The sequence below is a fragment of the Neomonachus schauinslandi genome, chromosome 15, assembly GCF_002201575.2.
Source record: "Neomonachus schauinslandi chromosome 15, ASM220157v2, whole genome shotgun sequence".
NCBI classification, from domain to species: Eukaryota; Metazoa; Chordata; class Mammalia; order Carnivora; family Phocidae; genus Neomonachus; species Neomonachus schauinslandi.
This window is the reverse complement of record NC_058417.1, coordinates 13,077,640-13,083,451: the sequence shown is the minus strand read 5'-3', so window position 1 is coordinate 13,083,451 and position 5,812 is coordinate 13,077,640. Positions and strand designations below refer to the sequence as shown.

The following is a 5,812-nucleotide window of genomic DNA, read 5'->3' as shown; positions in this document are numbered from 1 at the left end:
CGCCTCCCACAGCCCTTTCCCTGGGCCTTAAACACGTCCCACCCGCTGCCCTCCCCCCTGAACACTTGGTTTGGGCTGAGCTGGCTCAGGCCCCTGCCGCCCCTGCGAATCCAGAGAAGGAAACAGACGCGTCCCCTTCCCTCCGGGAGCTTAAAATGGAGGGAAAGTGATGCACAAAACGCAACCAGGCAAGACTTTATACGGGCGTGAGAAATGTCACAAGAGGAGTGTGCAGTTCTAGAACGGAGAATAATCGGATGATCTCAATCACCTTAGGGTCCCAGAGAGGTGGTCTCAAGGGTGACATGAGATGTGACATCAAAGATTAACTAGATGTAACTGGAGCGCGCGCGCGTGTATGTGTGTGTGTGTGTGTGTGTTTGGGAGAAAGGGAGGCATGTTTCAGGTAAAAGTAATAGTGTACAAAATCTTGAAAGAACTGATGGTGACCTTCCTTAGGAAACCAGAAGAAAAGTTCACTGAAGCACAGACAGTGAGAGGAAGAAAGAGAAAAGATTGCATTGTAGAAGTCACCTGGGGCTGGGCACTTTTAGCCTGTGGGTGATATTAGGATTTTGATTTTATACTAAATGTAATGGAAAATCATGAAGAGTTTTAAGGAGAGTAAAGCCATGATCCTATTACAGGGTCATAATCCCTTTTCTGAATTTCCAAATCCAGATAGCTCAGAAAAATCAGGGGGGTTTTTTGGTGCCAAAACTCATTTGGCAAATCTGACCTGATGAATTAAGGGGTCAAATGTGTCTCAGAGCTCTTACTTGTGTTTCTGTAGAATAACATGTGTAAACATAGGTATATATGATATAAATGTATATGTTTTTGGTGTAAAAAAAAAAAAAAGATATGAAGAAATGAAATCATTATCTCAAAAGGATATCTGTATTTCTATGTTCACTGCAGTGTTATTCACAATAGCCAAGATATGGAAATAACTTAATGTCCTTTGACAGATGATTAGATAAATAAAATGTGATATATAGATAGATACTGATACACACACACACACACACACACACACAACAGAACTCCTGACACTTCTGATAGTGAGGATGGAGTTTGATAGCATTATGCTAAGTGAAATAAGCCAGAAAGAGAAAGACAAATTTGGTATGGTATCACGTGTATGTGGAATCTTAAAAGCAAAAAAAAAAAAAGCCAGCTTCATAGAAACAGAGAGTAGAAAGGTGGTTGCCAGGGACTGGGGTGAGGGCAGCATGGGGAGAGTAGGGCAAAGGGCACAGGCTTTCAGTTATAAGATGAATAAGTTCTGAGGATCTAATGTACAGCGTGGTTACTACAGTTGATAATACAGTATTGTATACTTGAAATTTGAGTAGATATTAAACATTCTCACCACACATATACACACATGAATTAAATATGTGAAGTAAAGGATGTGTTAATTAGCTTGTTCTTGGTAATTATTTCGTGTGTGTGTGTGTGTATACATATCATCATGTTTTATATTTTGAAATATGCAATTATATTTGTCAACTATTCCTCAATAAACTTGGGAAAAATTAATTCCAAGTGAAGAAATACTAATGGATTGTATTAGTTAGCTCAGGCCTCCATAACAAAATACCATAGACTGGGTGTTTTAAATTAAACAACAGAAATTTATTTTTTCACGTTCTGGAGGCTAGAAGTCCAAGGTCACGTGCCAGCATGGTCAGGTTCTGGTGCGGGCTCTCTTCCTGGCTCGCAGATGGCTGCCTTCCTGCTGTGTCCTCACGTGGCATGTTTCTTCCTCTCTTATAGATCACAGTCCAGCAGGTAAGGGCCACAACCTAATTTAACCTTAATTACTTCCTAAAATACCTCAGTAATACTTCCTAATTAATCTCATTTAGCCTTAATTATTTCCTAAACACCCTCTTCCATTTACAATCACAGTGGGGGTTAGGGCTTCAACATATGAATTTTGGTGGGCCACAGTTTAGTCCACATCATGGATAATAAACATTTGAAAATATATTCAACCTTACGGGATGTCAAAGAAATGCATACTAAAATAATAATTAGTACTTTTCAACCATTATAATGTCAAAGATTAGAAGAACTTATTTATAATAGTTACTGTTTACAAAGCTGTGGGTAGCAAGACGTTTTACTCACCATTGTAACAATAAAAGAGTGAATTTTTTGTGGGATCAGGGGAAATATATATAAGAAAATCTGTTTTTATTTTTTTCAACGCAGGAATCTTACTAATTAGAACTTATGGAAACGCTTGCAAGCTAATAAAAACACATCTTTGAAGAATATTATTTATATTATTGATCATAATTGCAGTAAATCTAGAAACAATATAAACTATCAGAAGAAATATGGTTAAGTAAATTATAGTTAACTCATAAATTAACACTAGGCAGATATTAAAATAGATAAGGTAAGTTTTTAAATATTTTGATAGAGAATAAAGTCTACCAAGTAATGTGTAAACAAAAAAGACATGGCATAACATGCCCCTATAGATATGACATACACATAAATATTTTTATATTGATATAAAAATATGTAAATGTACTAATGTATGTATAAAAAACTAGGAGGGAAGCACCAAATCCTTTTTTAAAAATTTTTTATTGTTATGTTAATCACCATACATCGTTAGTTTTTGATGTAGTGTTCCATGATTCATTGTTTGTGTATAACACCCAGTGCTCCATGCAGAACATGCCCTCTTTAATACCCATCACCAGGCTAACCCATCCTCCCACCCCCCTCCCCTCTAGAACCCTCATTTTGTTCTTCAGAGTCCATCATCTCTCATGGTTCGTCTTCCCCTCCTGCTATCTTCTCTTTTTTTTCTTTTTAACATATAATGTATTATTTGTTTCAGAGGTACAGATCTGTGATTCAACAGTCTTGCACACTTCACGGCACTCACCATAGCACATACCCTCCCCAATGTCTATCACCCAGCCACTCCATCCTTCCCACCACCCCCACCCCCACTCCAGCAACCCTCAGTTTGTTTCCTGGGATTAAGAATTCCTCATATCAGTGAGGTCATATGACACATGTCTTTCTCTGATTGACTTATTTCGCTCAGCATAACACCCACATCGTTGCAAATGGCAAGATCTCATTCCTTTTGATGGCTGCATAGTATTCCATTGTATATATATACCACTTCTTCTTTATCCATTCATCTGTTGATGGACATCTTGGCTCTTTCCACAGTTTGGCTATTGTGGACATTGCTGCTATAAACATCAGGGTGCATGTACCCCTTTGGATCCCTACATTTGTATCTTTGGGGTAAATACCCAGTATTACAATTGCTGGATCATATGGTAGCTCTATTTTCAAATTTTTGAGGAACCTCCATACTGTTTTCCAGAGTAGCTGCACCAGCTTGCATTCCCACCAACAGTGTAGGAGGGGAAGCACCAAATTCTTAATAGTGGTTTCTTCTGGAAATTGAATTATGAAGGGCTTGGATGCAGAGGGTGAAGATTTGACTTTCATTTTCCACTGGTAAAATTTTGTTTTGTTTTCATTTTTATAAACATAATTTCTAATGGGAAATTTAAAATCAATGAATGATATTTCCATTTTAGAAAAAAAATGAGAAGTCCCAAAGGAAGTGTAAACTCTTCACTGATAAATACCCTAGAATCTTGCAACGTAGATGGAGTACTCAATGTCTCAAGTTATACTGTACTAGGTTTAGAATCTTGTGTGGGATCCTTGTGTCAAAGCAAGTCAGGGGAGCTGTTTCAGGGGAAGCCAGACAGGGGGATATACTAATACTTGGTACCAAGCTGTGACTTTCCATATTCCAGTTTGGAGAGAATCTTTGCTGGAGTATTTTTAGGGACTTCAGCAGAAAATAAACAAAAGGTTCTGTCTGTAGGACCATGAGTCTCCCAGGATACAGAGCTTCCTGGGTTCCACTTCCGTCTGGAGTGGAAAGGGTAGCTAGGACCAAAAGGCAACTAGCCAAGGATTCTGGTCTACAGAAATGCACACACTTTATCAGGTGGAGCCTCCTTGGAGAACAAGAAGTCTTACTTCCTAACAAAAGTCATTTTGCTCAAGGATCTAGGAAACACTTGCTGTGGTTCTACCCGTCTGATACACTCCTCATACAAGGGCTAACTTTCCTGTGAGCACCTGCCACAGAGCCCCCTGCAAGTCATGGTTCCAGAGGCTGTAGATGAGTGGGTTCAGCATAGGGCTGATGACAGTGTTGAGGATGCCAATCCCTTTCTCCTTGTCTGAGGCCTCCACTGAGCCCAGCCTCATGTAGCTGAAGACACCTGTCCCATAGAATATGCCCACCATGGTGAGGTGGGGGCCACATGTAGAGAAAGCTTTCTTTCTGCCCTCAGCAGAGTGGATTCATAGAACTGCAGCTGCCACATGGATGTAGGAGGTGACAATGAGAATCACAGGTGCACCTGCCATGAGGATACCCGGACCAAAGAGCAGCAGCTCGTTGAGCTGGGTGCTGGAGCAGGAGAGCTGGAAGAGCTGTGGGAGGTCACAATAGAAGTGATTGATCACGGGCGCCTGGGTGGCTCAGTTGGTTAAGCGACTGCCTTCAGCTCAGGTCATGATCCTGGAGTTCCGGGATCGAGTCCCGCATCGGGCTCCCTGCTTGGCGGGGGGTCTGCTTCTCCCTCTGACTCTCATGCTCTCTGTCTCTCATTCTCTCTCTCAAATAAATAAATAAAATCTTTAAAAAAAAAAAAGAAGTGATTGATCACATTGGGACCACAGAAGTTGAGTGTGGCTATGGCTACTGTGTGGGCCAGTGCATTGGTGAAGGCTAAAGCCCAGGACACAGCCACCAATATCCTCTGGACTATCTGGCTCATTCGGGTGCTGTAGGTAAGGGGCTGGCAGGTGGCCAGGAATCGGTCATAGGTCATGGCTGTCAGCAGGAAGCAGTCCACACCAGCCAACTGATGAAAGAAGAAAAGCTGTGTGAGGCAGGCTCCATAGGGAATTGTACACTTGTGGGACAGAAGATGAGCCAACATCAAGGGAACAGTGACAGGGATGCACCCAACATCCAGCACTGATAGGTTCCCCAGGAAGAAGTACATGGGGGTGTGGAGTTTGGGCTCCACCAAGATGGCAGCCAAGATGCTGACATTGCCTCAGACTGTGACCAGGTAGGCAAAGAGGAAGACTACAAAGACAACTGGTCGTAGCCCTGGTGTCTCCACCAAGCCCAGCAGGATGAACTCAGTAACAGCTCTTCCATTGGTCCTGGATTCTGCACCCATGGGTCCCTGAAAGGGATCAGTGTTCTCAACTTAGTTATTCATGAAAAATATATCAACTCAATCTCAAATGCCAAGCCCCAGGGTAAATTTCCAAGTGTCCCTAGTAGGTATTTTTCCACTCCTTAGGCCATACCTCACTCATTAACCCTCTGTCTTCACCTCATTGTCCTCACCCAAGTTCCAGGTGAGTTACACTACAACTACCTTGGTATTCCCCCTTCTTGTGAAAGATATATAAATCCTTTCTTCCAGTATTCCCTATAATCAAGGAAAGAGGTCTTCCTATCAACAACCTGTATGAAGAGATTTGGGGAAATATGATGCTAAAAGTAAAAGTGAATAGGTAGTAAAATAGAAACAAAAGAATGTATCGTAAGTCCTTTTAAGTATATTACAAAGGAATAAGTATATGGCAAATAAGTAAGAAAAATGTCAAGATAAACAAAATTAGGAAGTGAAAAGCAGCAGGCCAAAAATAAAGTAACTTTGGTATACTATCTGCTCCTAATTTAAACAATCAATTCAAGAACAGTCCCCAAACCAAA

The 5,812-nt window shown here is 41.0% G+C and overlaps 1 pseudogene; it reads right to left on the bottom strand.

The window, feature by feature from the left end:
* Nucleotides 1–4,116: 4,116 nt before the first annotated feature.
* On the bottom strand, nt 4,117–5,267 carry LOC110593047 (annotated as a pseudogene).
* Nucleotides 5,268–5,812: the final 545 nt, after the last annotated feature.